Source organism: Phoca vitulina, unplaced genomic scaffold (assembly GCF_004348235.1).
Source record: "Phoca vitulina isolate PV1807 unplaced genomic scaffold, GSC_HSeal_1.0 scaffold4, whole genome shotgun sequence".
In the NCBI taxonomy this organism is placed as follows: domain Eukaryota; kingdom Metazoa; phylum Chordata; class Mammalia; order Carnivora; family Phocidae; genus Phoca; species Phoca vitulina.
In genome coordinates this window covers 81,044,044-81,059,859 of record NW_022589707.1, presented here as the reverse complement: position 1 = coordinate 81,059,859, position 15,816 = coordinate 81,044,044, and the positions used below count along the sequence as shown (strand labels likewise).

At 37.8% G+C, this 15,816-nt stretch overlaps 1 pseudogene; it reads right to left on the bottom strand.

Moving 5' to 3' along the window:
• Positions 1–3,925: 3,925 nt before the first annotated feature.
• LOC116631136 lies at positions 3,926–5,037 on the bottom strand (annotated as a pseudogene).
• Between the last annotated feature and the right edge of the window lie 10,779 nt (positions 5,038–15,816).

Sequence of the window (15,816 nt, the reverse complement as noted above, 5' to 3'; positions counted from 1 at the left end):
GTGCCATTGTGCCCACTGGGCAATAGAAGGAACCAATGCTTAGAGCACATTGGCCAGAGTGATAAAAACAGCTTAGAGTCTACCCTTTATTGCTTTGTCAAATTTCACTAAACCTCTGAGAGTGGCCCTAGAGAAAATAGTGTCTACCCCCCCTCTCTCCCTCATTTGAGACCTTTGTCCTAGCTCTTCAGGGATTGACATCTCCCCCACAGGTATCCATTGCCAACAGGCTTTCCCATCGCTCCTGTTATTCAAAGAAAAAAAAAAAAATTCTCTGCTAAACTCAGTAGGAATTCCTAGTATTTGCCTTAAAAAGAAAAAGCCCAGAATATGCATTTAATCAGAAGCACAATGCTCTGAAACCTTTCCTACACAGTGACCCTAAAGGCAGAGGAAAGTGGTCAGTCACTCCAAACAGAAATTTTCCTCAAATCTTGCATATTGTTTGTAAAATCTATGAAAATTTTGTGTTTTCCATATCACATTTACTTTGGTATTAAAATTACTTTCATTAAACTTGATTAGAGTATAAGTCTTTTAAAGATTTTATTTATTTGACAGAGAGCATGAGCAGGGGGAGGGGCAGAGGCAGAGGGAGAAGCAGGCTCGCCACTGAGCAGGGAGCCCAATGCAGGGCTCGATCCCATCACCCTGGGATCATGGCCTGAGCCCAAGGCAGACGCTTAATCGACTGAACCACCCAGGTGCCCTAGAGCATAAATCTTATTAAATTATTTAACTCTACATCCCACCCATCCCAAATCTTTCAGTAAAAATGGAGCTCTTAGAACATGAGCCATTTGTCCTGTGGTTCTTATATCCACTGGCTTACCTCTGAATCCTGTACTTTATTAATTGAAAAGTAATAAATTAATACTCTGTGGAAGGCAGAGTTGGGGACCAGAGAGGGAGTGAGTGATGGCAGGGAAAGAATTGTCTTCCCTGTGGGCCTCAGTTCACACTCTGATGGCCCACTTTCCTGGAGATGCCTCTCCAGCTGTCAGAATAGCATGTTGAGAAGCAAGAGCAAGGTAGATACCAGTCCTACTATCTGGGCCGTTGGGCACACACCTGACATATGGGTTGGGATTAGGGTGTCATGCTTAAAAAGACCACTGACAGCTGGATGATGTCTAAAGAAGGGACTCAAAACCATGGCAAACAATATTAGCCAACACTGTTGAAGCACTAAAAATAAGCTAGACATTTGGTAATTTAAAAATATATATGTATATAGAGGCGCCTGGGTGGCTCACTCGTTGGGCGTCTGCCTTTGGCTCAGGTCATGATCCCAGGGTCCTGGGATTGAGCCCCACATCGGGCTCCCTGCTCAGCGGGAAGCCTGTTTCTCCCTCTCCACTCCCCCTGCTTGTGTTCCTGCTCTTGCTATCTCTCTGTCAAATAAATAAATAAAATCTTTAAAAAATATATATATAAATAATTTTATGGAATATGTACAGCAGCCTTTTTGAGGTATTATCTAAATTTTACAGATGAGAAAATTGTAGCCCAAAGAGATTGAATAGCTTGCCTGAGGTCCCATACTAATGGCTGATAGATGATGTGGCAACATTGTTGGTTGCCTTCTCAATTGTCATTCTCTCTTTTCTTGCTAACAGAGCCTGATTGGGTTCATCCTCCTCTAAGAGTCCATGTCTTTCTAAAGAGGCTGAGTCCCTCTCCAGGGCCATTGGGAATAAAGGGGAATGATGAGCCTTAATCAGTTTAAGCCAATCACGAGCATCTCATCATCCTTACCAAGTGACTGGTGTAGGCACTGGCGAGGAGATGTGAGGAGAAATCAAAGGATTAAGTTTGGGGAAGTTTCCCCTTGCTCTTTTTTTTTCTTAAGATTATTTATTTATTTAGAGAGCATGAATGGGGGGAGGGGCAGAAAGAGAGGGAGAGAGAATCTCAAGCAGACTCCGCACTGAGCCCGGAGCCCCACACGGCGCTGGATCCCATGACCCTAAGACCAAAACCAAGAGTCTGCAGCTGAACCGATTGAACCACCCAGGCACCCCTCCACTTGCTCTTAAAGCGGCAAAAAAGGGATGTTTCTTTTTATGTTTCTGGATGTTGTCATCTTTATGTGGCACTGAGACCTGTGGTAGACATTGTAAAGGATCCAGACATTAATTCTCTCAGAGGCTTTATCCTTTGATCTCTATCAGCAGAAAGAGTGATAGCTGATTCCTCTACTCCAGTCAGGGATTAGGCAGAGTTAAGACTGGTTGCAATTTATCAAGGGTTCTGTCCACCTCTAATTTTCTTCTGTACCCAAAGGATAGTTTTTAAGATCTTTTAACAGAGAGCCTTGTATGTTCACTGGGGTACCTTCCCCTGGTGGTCTTGAACTTGAATCCTCACGCACATCACAGGGACACTGCAGAAAATCCCACTCAGCTTTTCAGCAGGTTTCTTCATGGCTTTTAGCTTAATGCCCTCAACAGCTCCAGAATTTGACAAATGTCTTGGGGAGAAAATAGCCTATGTATTAGGCTCAGTTCTCTGCCCTTCTGTTTCTACCTGGCCATCAGCCCTTCAAGTCTTTGGTCTTGTCTCTCCGTGAGACCACTGAAGGTCTCTGGTTTCTCTGTCCCCCAGCAACGACCTTGTGCTTAGGCAAAGTCCGGGTGCACAGCCTCTTGCCCTGAGCCAGATGTGACAAATATCTCCCAGAACAAAAGAGGCTGCAGAAGTCAGCACATCTCTCCACAGTTCTCCTTGCTCTAGAGCCCTGTGCCCTCTAATTTTGGTTGTATCAGCAACTCTTTGATGCCTTTACACGTTAGAGGATTTTTGAAGTTTACCCATTTGCTTTTTCTCAGCGGGACCATTGGCCAGCTACAAGCTTGGCAATGCCTTATGTGTTTTTAAAAAGTAGATGATATAAAATGACAATCTTATAAGTTTTTATTATAAACATTTTCAGTTGCATAGAACAGTTGAAAGAATAGTAAATCATATGTCTATCACTCACATTGAAAAAACATTGCCATTTTACTCTATTTGCTGTCAGCAAACTTTTGCTGAACCATTTTAAAATACTTTGCAATCTTATGACAGTTCCATTACAAACAATTCAGCAAATATCTTCTAAAAAATAAGAATATTTCCTTATATTATGATACCATATCGCACCCAAAAAGATGAACAGTTTTCTTATATCATTTGCTAACTAGTCTGTAATACACATTTCCATTGTCTCCAAAATACCCTCTATAGCAATTTCATCCAACTATGATAAAATCATGCATTGATTGTTATGTTTCTTTTAATGTAGACTCTTTTATTCATGACATTAACAATGTGAAGATGCTAGACCAGTAGAGTCAGAGTAAATATTTTTGGTAAGGACACGACACAGATGATCTGCATAGTTCATAGTGCATCATTTCAAGAGGCATGTGGTCTCTCACAGCTTCATCATTAGTGATGCTAATTTGAGCACTAAGTTGGGGTGGTGGCAGTCAGATTTTTTCCATTGTACAAATAAGTTTTCCCTTTGTCATTGCCACGGTCATCTGGCACTGTGCAGTTGTTCTATTCCCCCCCAAACTTTTACTTACTGGATTTAGTATTTATTGATAATTCTTGCCTGAATACATCTCATTGAAGTTTGTCCTTTGGGTAATTTTCTACTTCTGTCATTCCTCCTTCATTCGTTATTGGGCATGTCTTTCTTTCTGTTTCAAGACATTTTAAAAAACTTCCCTTTGTGAACTAAGGATGCACTATACTTCCTTCCAATGATGGAGGATAAATTCTAGTTACCCTTAAATTACTGATTTCCTGAGTAAGGAGATGGTATCACCTTTAATGCTGGCAAATAGGTTAATTTCTTTTTTTCCCACTTTTTTTTATTTTTAAATTTCAGATATTTTTTATTTCTTCAAACTTATTTATCAGGAGTGACTGAAATAAAAAATATAATTGAGTCCCATCATCATGGAAATGGCTTTAAGAGAAAACTGGTCAGATGAATATTATCACTTCCCATTTTCAGCCAGTAAATAGTTGCCATTGATAAACAGACAGCCAACAGTCTGTCAAGAAGGTTCAAGATATGTTACATGATACAACATGCCTGTTCACAAGGGGTAAAAACTAGGAAATAACTTACGGGAACTTCTTGATTTCGTCATATAAGACAAGCACAAAAGCACCTGAGAACATTGGACCATGAACCCTTGAAAAAAGCTTTGGCTCCTTTATCATGAGCAATCTTCCTCCAGCAGTCAAGCATGCCTTATACATGATATCAGTTCCTCTGCGCCCTGACTGCACCGTCATATGGCCACAAACAGTGTCAGATGGAGAGGAAGTCAACCCAGCAACCACTGTGACAGATTGTGCGATCATCCCACTGATGAAGATGGGAGTGTCCTTGGGATCTGGAAGCATTCCCTTTGCAGGGTCATAAATACGGAAGTAGGCAGCTCAGTGGCCGAGCATACCGTGTACAGACACATTAAACTTGGTATAGGCCCTTAATTCCACCAGATTTGCAGATCTGTAGTCACTGAGGCCTCTGAATTCCCTTTCAGCTCCAGTTTCGTCCACATCCACTGCTAGCCTGGTAAGGGCAAAATCAAGAGGACACCAAAACACAACGATGTGGCCCCAGTGACACCACCGGATGCCAGATTCCCTGCAAAGTAGTGCCCAAACTGGTTCTCTTGTCCACACCACCCAGGAAGATCTGCTTGCATTTATCTTTGAAGGCAGAGTTGAGAGCCTGAGCAGGGAAGTATTTGTTGACATTGGCCAGGTGACCAGGCAGAAGGATAGGACTTGCTGCTCCGTGGGGACAAACCACGCAGTCTATAATGCCCTTGTATTGCTTATCTGTGGTGATTTGCTTGCTGGCATGCTGTACCTGCAGCAATAGCTCACCCACTCAGTGGGTGCTACCACTGTCTTGGAGATGACTGCAGCCACTCCACTTGCCAGGAAGTCCTTGGTGAAGGACACAGCAGTATCTGTCATGTTGAAAGGAAAGAGGAGGTGGGCCATTGTGCAACTGCAGTAGGAACTGGCTGGGACTCTGGGGCTCTGGGGTCTTTTTTTTTTTTTTTTTAATATAAGCTTGGACTTGTGGATTTTTATGGATTCAATGAGTTCGGTGAATTACAGTCCTTATTCTTCTTGATGTTTAAAATAGGCCTTGGGGCGCCTGGGTGGCTCAGTCGTTAAGTGTCTGCCTTCGGCTCAGGTCATGATCCCAGGGTCCTGGGATCGAGCCCCGCATCGGGCTCCCTGCTCCACGGGAAGCCTGCTTCTCCCTCTCTCGCTCCCTCTGCTTGTGTTCCCTCTCTCACTGTGTCCCTCTCTGTCAAATAAATAAAATCTTTAAAAAAAAAAAAAAAAAGCCCAGATATTATCAGTGGTAGCTACTCTCCATTGGTTTGTATGTCATATTTGAGCACCTCTGTGTTTTCTGCACAAGAAGATACTCTACTGTCACCGTGTGCTTAAGCCATTTCTCCAGGAAATCCTGGTTTCTTTAACTGGGGGATAGAATATGGAAATCAAGATAATGGAACTAGTGATGCTCATTACTATAAAGATGATATTGCATCGAGGGTAATGGACAGAGATCTATATACATACCTTTAAAAAATCATGAATTTTCATTAGATATTTCAAGTTAACATTTAACATTACAATTTTTCTTCTTTGATGTTCTATTTGTGTCTCTTTTTGTTTCCACTGAAAATCTGGGTCCCTAGTAATCTATTTCCTAATTTTCTCTGTCCTACAGATACATAAAGTAATTTCAAAATTATAGTACTGTTATCATTAAATCTTGGAATATATTCCACTAAAAATAAACAGTCAAAAGTCCTTTGAAATAATTCTTTTTCTGATATAAGAATATATCTTATATTTGGTTTCAGTTTGTTTTCAATTTTTTTTTTTCAAGTTTTGTTTTTGATTATGTAAATGTTTTAACTGCTTCCTATTCATCCCATTGATGAGGGAGAGATTCTTGCCCTAGGATTAGGGGAATAGCCAGACATGTAACACCTGACACTGTACCAATAAGATAGCAGTTTATTAGTCACTTATGCTCACAGCATAGGGGAGAAGGACACGTACTTCATGCAGGATCACACAGGGGTTGTATTCAAGAACAGAGTGAACTGCAAGGAGCTGTGGCTTTTGTAGTATCAAGAGGGTGGGCTGCCTCCTGGTTCCTGCAAAGGACGTGATTGGCTCCTCTCGGCGGATGTGATTGGCTCCTGCAGAAGGCTGTGATTGGCTCATCAAATAATTCTGTGGGCGGGCAGAAAACTGAAACCTGTGCTCAGAGGCAAATAAGAACGTTGCCTGGTCCCTTTGAAAAAGAGGGTTTTGTGGCTGAAGGACTTTATATCCCTGAGGAGCAGAGCAGGGAGGGGAACTTCCGTTCAAGACCCTCCTGATTGACCAGATGTCAAGGCAGCACATCATATCAAGCCTTAATTTAGGTCTTATACCACAGTAAAACATGTATGTGACTCAAAGGCGAGACTATATAAAATGGAAGCCTCAGAGTATTGTCTCCATTCTTATCCCTTCTACTCTATTTCCCACATGGATAGCCTATTTTCTTAGTTTCTCATTTATTTTTTTAGTGTCCCATTTTGAAAATAATAAGCAAATGAGCAGATCTCTCTCTACTACTTATCATGTATCTGCCTCTCTATCCCCTTCCTCTCTAGCACAAAAGAAGCATACTTATCTACATTGTTCTGCATTTTGCTGTTTTCAGCAAGAACACTTTATATTGGCACAGAGAGATCTTGTTCATTTTGTTTATACAGCTACATTGTACATCATTTTGTGGGAGTAACTATAGTTTATTTAACCAGTCCTTTATTTTAGTAGATGTTTGAGTTGTTTATAATATTTTGATAGTACAAATAGTGCCATTATGAATAACATTGTGCATATATTATTTTCTTTATGGTAGTATATCTTCCTGGTACAGTCTAAAAGTGGGATTACTCGAAGTATAAATTCATGTAAACTGTTGTTAGGTATTGCCAAATCCCTGATCATGTGGAGTTGTATTATTTTCCCAACAGCAGTGTATGCCTCTCTGTGCCTTCACCAACAATATATATTTTCAAACTTCTGTATTTTTTTGCCCATATAAGAAATGTTAAATCAGTGAAATTTTATGTGTATTTCTCATGTGAATGAGATTTATGGATCTCTTTGTGCATTTAATTGCTATTTACATTTATTTTTCCCTGATGTGTTTGTTCTGGTCTTTTGCCTAACATTTTTATAGATTTCTGGTCCTTTTCCTCTAGATTTTTAAGAGCTCTTTATATGGTAGGGAGATTAATCCCTTTTTGTAATATAAGTAGAAATATTTGCTCCCACTTGGACATTTTTCTTTTTCATTTGATTATGATGTTCTTTGCTATGTAAAATATTTTAAGTTTTAATATATTGGAGTTTAAAACTATTTTCCTTTATTGTTTCTGGATTGTCCCCCACTCCTTGGTAATAGATGAATTCACCCATGTTTTCTTGAAGTACTTGTATGGTTTGAGCTTTTGCAGTTAGATCTCTGATCCACTTGGAGTTTATCCTGAAATATACTGTGAAATACGGATTCAATCTTAATTTTTTCCAAATAGTTACCTTTCCCAGTACTTGTTATGAAAATGTCTATCTTCTAAAATGTTTTGATAGATCACCTTTATCAAATATTAAATATCTACATGTACTTTTTAATGCAGTATTCATCAAGTTTACCAGTGTTATACTCACCTAATAAAAAGTATTGGAAGTTTTTCTTTTTTGCTCAGGAAGAGTTCAAAGGGCATTGGAGATATCTGGTTTCTGGAGGTTTGGCAGGTGGTTTTTGTTTTTTGTTGTTTGTTGTTTACAGAGAGAGTGTGTGGGTGCATGATTCGGTGGGGGAGGGGACAATGGGAAAGGAACAGAATCTTAAGCAGGCTCCACGTGGAGCCCAATTCGGTGCTCAATCTCATTACCCTGAGATCATGACCTGAGCTGAAATCAAGAGTCCAACACTTAACTGACTGAGCCACCCAGGCGCCCCTGGTAGGTGCTTTTTGAGGGTTGTAGCTCCTTGATAACTTTCTCTTTTTCTTCTCTAGAATTTTTTTCTCTTTGATCTTTACTGCATTCAGTTTTGATAAGCCCTGTTTCCCTAGAAAATTACCCATTTCATCTAGGTTTTCCAATTTATTTCCTTAGAGTTTTTCAAAAATAATCTCCTATGTCTTTTAGGGTTTTCTTTTTCCTATAATGATATCCCTTTTGTCATTCCTTATTTTGTGCATTTGTGCTCTTTCCTTTTATTTCTTTTGAGTAACTAGCTAATAGTTTGCCTATTCTGTTGATTTTTGCGAAGAACAGGCTTTTAAAAAAGTAATTCCAACACTTTTTGTATTTTAACTTACTGACTTCTCCACTCAGTCTTTCAAAACAAAGAAACAAATATGCAAAACTGCAAAACAGCCAGTTGTGGGGAGACTACCCTTGTTGTAACAGGAAAGCAGACTATATCCATTAGCAAGATCCCTTGCTTTTCCCCTAAATTCAGCCTTTATTATATTATGCATCTATATGTTGGACTTCAAAAGCCTGCTGGTCCATGTAGCTGAACCATAGGGAGTCCCATTTCTCAATGATGATAGGTTTAATTAGTCTCTATCTTTTCATCTACTTGCTTCACAAGCAAATAAGGCAGGAACTCCAGGGGCCATGGGCATAAGCAGAGATATCTTTGATGATGGGGGGAAAAGCCACACATCAAGAATAGAAATTTCTTTCTACACTCGTGGGGAACATTGTCCTTCCTAATCCCAAATTTGAGGCAGCGCAGTGGGGATTCTTAACAGTTATATCTTTTTATGAGCTCTGGAAGAAATGGGCCTGGGGCTGAGAGGATGTATATTGGACACATGGACAGTGTGTCCCCACTGGTTTCCTACCTCTCACTCCCCTTCCTCTCGATACAGGCCATTTTCTTTTTGTCCACCTTTAGTGCACAAGATTGTTTGAAATCCAAACCCAGGGAAGCTCTGTTTTTAGGTTTCTTGCTGGTAAAGTTTAGTAAGCTTTTCTTTTAAAAGTTTTATTATGGAAAATTTTAATCATGCATAGAAGTCAAATAAGTATAGAATGAATTCCACATACTGACATAAGAAACATCAACTTTCTGTCAATCATGTTTCATCTTCCACCTTACATCACATCGTATCATCTATAAATTTTTCAGAAGTTAGTCCTTAAGTAAATAAACTACCAAAATGTCACTTTCATGTTTAACAAAATAATAATTCCTTAACATCACATATTACCCAGTGCAAGGCCATATTTCATAATTGTCTCAAAATTTCATTCGTGGCTATCTTAACTGAATCAGGATCCAAACAAGGTCCATGCAAACTTTTTTTAATTTTCTTTTTTTTATTGAGGTATAATTGACATATAATATTATATGAGTTTTAGGTATACAGCATAGTTATTCAATATTTGTATATATTGTGAAATGATTACAATAAGTCATGACAACATCCATTGTCATACATAGTTACAAAAAATTTTTTTTTGTAATGAGAGATTTTAGATCTACTCTCTTAGCAGCTTTCAAATATGCAATATAGAATTATCAACTATAGCTACTATGCTGTATACTCCATCCCCATGAATAATCTTCCAGTTATTTTACAACTGGAAGTCTGTACCTTTTGACTCCCTTCCCCTCACCCCTCACCTCTGGCAATCACCAATCTATCCCCCATATCTATGAGTTTGGGTGCTGGTTGTTATTGTTATTGTATAAATTGCACATGTAAGTGAGATCATACAGCATTTATCTTTCTTTGTCAGACTTATTTCACTTAGCATAATGCCTTCAGGGTCGTTTATGTTGTCACTAATGGCAAGATTTTATTTTTTATGGCTGAGTAGTATTACATTTGTGTGTGTGTGTGTATGTATGCACACACCATATCTTTATCCATTCATCTATCAGTGGACACTTAGGTTGTTTCCATATCTTGGCTGTTGAAAATAATGCTGCAATGAACATGGAGATGCATGTATGTTTATAAAGTAGTGTTTTTGTTTTCTTTAGATAATCAGAAATGGATTAGTGGTACACACAGTAGTTCTATTTTTAATTTTTAAAGGAAACACAACACTGTTTTCCATAGTAGCTGCACCAGTGTACACTCCCACCAACAGTGCTCCAAAAGTTTACTTTTCTCCCCATCCTTGACAACACTTGTTATTTCTTGTCTTTTTTATATTAGCCATTCTAACAGGTATGAGGTGATATCCCATTGTGGTTTTGATTTGCATTTCTCTGATGGTTACTGACGTTGAGCATCTTTTCATGTGCCTGGTGGCCATCTGTGTGCCTTTTTCGGAAAAAAAAAATGTTTATTCAGATTCTCTGCCCATTTTTTAATCAGGTTGTGTGTTTTACTGCTATTAAGTTGTATGAGTTCTTTATGTATTTTGGATGTATCATTTGCAAATATTTTCTCCCATTCAGTAGACGGCCTTTCTGTTTTGTTGATGATTTCCTTTGCCATACAGAAGATTTTTAGTTTGATGTAGTTCCACTTGTTTTTGCTTTTGTTGCCTTTGCTTTTGGAGTCAGATCCAAAAAAAATCACCAAGACTTGATGTCAAGAAGCTTGTTGCCTGTGTTTTCTTCTAAGAGTTTTATGGTTTCAGGTCTTACATTCAAGTCCTTAATCCATTTTGAGTTAATTTTTGTGTATGATGTAGGATACATATTGTTGTTTCATTCTTCTGCCTGTGGCTGTCCACTTTAACCCAACACCGTTTACTGAAGAGATTTGCCTTTCCCCATGTATGTGCTTGGCTCCTTTGTTATAAATTAACTGACCTATGTATGTGTGGGTTTTTTTCTGGGCCCTCTATTCTGTTTCAGTGATCTATGTGTCTATTTTTGTGATAGCACCATACTGTTTTGATTATTATAGCTTTGTAATATAGTTTGAAACATGGGAGAGGGATGACTCCAGCTTTGTTTTTCTTTCTCAAGATTCCTTTGGCTCTTTGTGGTCTTCTGTGCTTCCACACAAATTTTAGAATGATTTGTTCCAGTTCTGTGAAAAACACCATTAGGATTTTTGTAGGGATTGCACTGAATCTGTAGATACCTTTGGATAGTATGATTATTTTGACAATATTCTTCCAATCTCTGAGCCTGGAATATCTTTCCATTTATTTGTGTCTTCTTCAGTTCCTTTAATCATTGTCTTATAGTTTTCAGTGTACAGATGTTTCACCGCCTAGGTTAACTTTATTCCTAGGTATTTTATTCTTTTTGATGTAATTATAAATGGGATTGTTTTCTTAATTTATCTTTCTGATAGTCCATTATTAGTGTATAGAAACACAACTGACTTTTGTATACTAATTTTGTATCCTGCAACTTTACTGAATTCACTCATTAGTTCTAACAGTTTTTTTTTTAAAGATTTTATTTATTTATTTGACAGAGAGACACAGCTAGAGAGGGAACACAAGCAGGAGGAGTGGGAGAGGGAGAAGCAGGCTTCCCGTGGAGCAGGGAGCCCGATGCAGGGCTTGATCCCAGGACCCTGGGATCATGACTTGAGCCGAAGGCAGACGCTTAACGACTGAGCCACCCAGGCGCCCCTAGTTCTAACAGTTTTTTGATGGAATCTTTAGGGTTTTCCCTATTTAATTTCATGTCATTTGCAAAGAGTGATAGTTTTACTTCTTCCTTTTCAATTTGGATGCCTTTATTTGTTTTTCTTGCCTAATTGCTGGCTAGGACTTCCAATACTATATTGAAAAAATGTGGTAAGAATAGGCATCCTTATCTTGTTCCTGAAAAGCTTTCAGCTTTTTACCATTGAGTATGATGTTAGCTGTGGGTTTGTCATATATGGTCTTTATTATATTGAGATATGTTCCCTGTATACCAACTTTTTTTTGAGAATTTTTATCATAAATGCATATTAAAACTTGTTGGATGCTTTTTCTGTATCTATTGAAGTGATCATATAATTTTTATCCTTTATTTTGTTAATGTGGTGTATCACATTGCTTGATTTGTAGATATTGAAGCATTCTTGCCTTCCTGGAACAAATCCTACTTGATCATGGTATATGATTCTTTTAATGTATTATTGAATGGAGTTTGCCAACATTTGTTGAGAATTTTTGCATCTGTGTTCATCAGGGATATTGACCTGTAATTTTTTTTCTTATGGTTCTTGTCTCATTTTAGTAACAGAGTAATGCTGGCCTTGTAAAATGAGTTTGGAAGTATTCCCTCCTCTTCTGTTTTTGGAAGAATTTGAGAAGCATTGGTATTAATTCTCCTTTGTACATTTGGTAGAATTCACCAGTGAAGACATCTGGTTCTGGACTTTTGTTTGTTGGGAGGTTTTTGATTACTGATTCAACCCCCTTTCTAGTAATTGGTCTAATCAGATTTTCTGTGTCTGCATGATTTGGTCTTGGAAGATTTTATGTGTCTGGGAATTTATTTCTCTTAGGTTGTCAGCCACACATACTTTTGATGATTCAGAAAATGCAGACTAGTTTAGAATTGGTCTACATTGGCCCCCAAGTCTGGATAATTAAATCATTTATAAATTCTGCAACTTTCAGGTACTTGCAGACATGCAAACCAAGCCAACAAATTATTGCTTTGTTTCACAAATAAATGAGAACATTTTTATTGTGTACTATTAATAACTTATGAATGGCTGCCTTGAAAGTGCTAGAGATACAAGCAATTTATTGTAAACTCTAAAATAATAACATTTATTGTTTGCTTTTCTGGTTTTATAAGCAATATAATTTCATTGCTGAAATTTGGAAAATAAGAAAAACAAAAAAGTAAATAACAGGTCTCTCGCTTCGATATAAACAATTGAAATTATCATATTTTCTTTATGTACTTCCATATATACATACTTATTTTTAAATGAAATAATTCTTTATACCTTATATCCTATTTAGTAACTTAACATAGTTAATGATCATAATATCATGTCTTTAAATATTTTTCAAAAATATAATTTTTAATGGCTACATAACAGTCCATAACACAGACCTGGTTTAATTTATTTTACCTAGTCCTCTGAGGTTAAATATTGATGTATTTTTCATTTGATACATCAATATTTTCATTTGATAAGTAACCATGGAATCCTTCCCCTTGTGCATAAAAATGAACATTTATTCTGATTATATTAGGAATTGAGTTTACTAAGTTTAGGATAATGAACAGTTTAAAGCTTATTGATACAGATTTTTAAATTATTTCTTAGAAAGACTATGCTATAAATATGTAGAATGTGAGAATCTCATTGTACTTACTCAGGGACCTGGATTGACAGATGCTCCATCTCCCCAGAGCAGGAAAAGGAAAATGAGGAATGTTGCACATTGGTAACTACAGTTTCTGTCTAGATGTGACAGATTTTATGTCTGCTTGCATTTTATTGGCCACAGCAAATCACATGACCACATCTAATTTCAGAGTGAGTAGGGGAGTGCATTTTGCAAAGGAGAGAATGGGAATTTTTGTGAACAGTTAATTACTACCACACTGTACTCCAACCAAACCAATTTAGTGAGCACTGCTTTGAAGGCAAGTACATTGGTGGTTCCATTTCTGGGTTTCATGCTACCAGGGATGGTATGGACTACTTTCTCATTCACTGGTGGCTTCACAGCACCCTTGACCAGCACCTTCGTCACCCTTGACAGTACTTTGGAAACAGTACTTTTGTTCACTTATTCATCAAATATTTTATCTAAGATTCCATGCCTGGTGTATTATCTTGAAAGATGTCCTCCAGAAAATCCTTCTATTTCTGTATATTAATGTTGTTCTTCCTACCAAGACATGGAGTATATTTCTCCTTTCCTTAAAACTGAGCTGGTTTTGTGGCTTACTTTAATGAGTGCAATGTGGCAGAAGTGACAGTGCCAGTTTGGGCCTAACCCTTACCTGGCCTGGCGGCCTCACTTCTGCTTTTTTGGAAGCCAGGCACCATGTAAAGTGATCTCTGCTATCCTATGAGAGAGAAGACATGGAGAGAAATCCAGGGAAATGGCAGGACACCCCAGACATTACAACCCTAACTGAGTGCAGCCACACAAGGGCCTCTAGCTGATACCACATGAAGCTAAAATGGACTAACCTAGTTGAGTCCTGACCGAATTGCAGAACTATGAGCAAATAAATGGTTGCTTTAAGCCACTAAGTTTGGAGGTGGTTTCTTATGCGATAACAGATACGTGATCCACTAAGCATGGGCCCCTGATCTGATATATTTATAATAGAATTCAGCGTGTGATAATTGTTATAAAAGAGGTACAAAGTACTGTAGGAGATCAGAGCAGAGAGATTACTTGTAGACAGAGGTAGTGGGGAGTGTTTCATGGAGATGTAAACAAAATGGGTTTTAAAGACAGCCCAGCTATGCTTTCATCACTATTAACCACTAGGCATCTATTTCCCTCAGGAGCTTTTATACCTCACCTTATCCCCTCCCCCACCAATGTCCTTCTGATTAAGATGTAAATAATATTACATCTTAGTAATTGACTTGAACTCTCCTGTCCCATTCTTTGCATTTTAGGAGGACTGTATTAGATAAATGAATCATTGAATTTCAGGAACAACCACAGGGAAAGTGCTTTGGGAAGAAGATTTTATAGCATCAAACAATTTGTATCCCATAATCACTCTTTACTACCCTTACAGAAAGTCTGGCTCTATACTCCGGGTAAGAGTATACTTCTCTACTATGTCCCCAGGATGACTCAAGGGAACAATCTCTTCATTTGAAGACACATATGTTAATTCTCCCTTTGAAGCTCAACATAAGCCCTGATAAATTAACCAGCTCAATCAGCGACTTCTGTCTGTTTGCATTTCCAGAGTGTTACCCAGAGGTAAACCAACCCTGCCTCTTCAATCTTCGATAGGTGGCTACTTCTGTTAAGTTCCTTCCTCATTAAAGTCTCAAACTTGCTCTCAACTCAAAAGTTAGCAGTATGGAAGTAAGCACATAGATTTACAAAGTCAAACACAGTGAAGTTGAACAGTCTAGAGCTGAAATTAGAATCCAGCAAATTTAAAGATGTGCATACTATGTGACCTAGCAATTTGACTCCTAATATATATCCTCAGTGTACCCAAGGTAACAGTATGCAAATATTAATGAAATGACAAAAAATTGGAGCCCATCTACTTATTTATGGACAAGAAAAATAAAAATGAATAAAAAGTGGTGGTATATAGCAACAAAACTGAATGAGAATTACACTTATAAATATCCATGAATCTCAAATATATGTTGAGCAAAAAAAGTAAGGTTCAGAATAACATAGACAGTATGGCAGCATTTATAAAGCTTTAAAAAATGGAAAATAATACTATATATTATTTATGAATATATATATGTAGTCAGGTTTATAATATGCATGGAAATAATAAACAGCAAATTCAGGATGCCGGTTACCTCTTGGGAGGGATTTATAGGGAAGATATTAAAGAGGGTTACAGAGAGATTCTACAATGACTATAATATATATAGATAATATTTTATTTCTTAAGCTAGGTACAGGAGGCTCAATACATTATTCTTTGTACTTTTTTGTATGTCTGAAATATTCTTCTTAACAAAATATAAGTGGAAAAAAAAGTTGTTTTAGGTTGAACTGACTCATAAATTAATCTTGAACCATTGCAGAGCATGTGATTCTAAATAAATCACAAATCATGTCAACTCTCAGTGCTGCATTCTC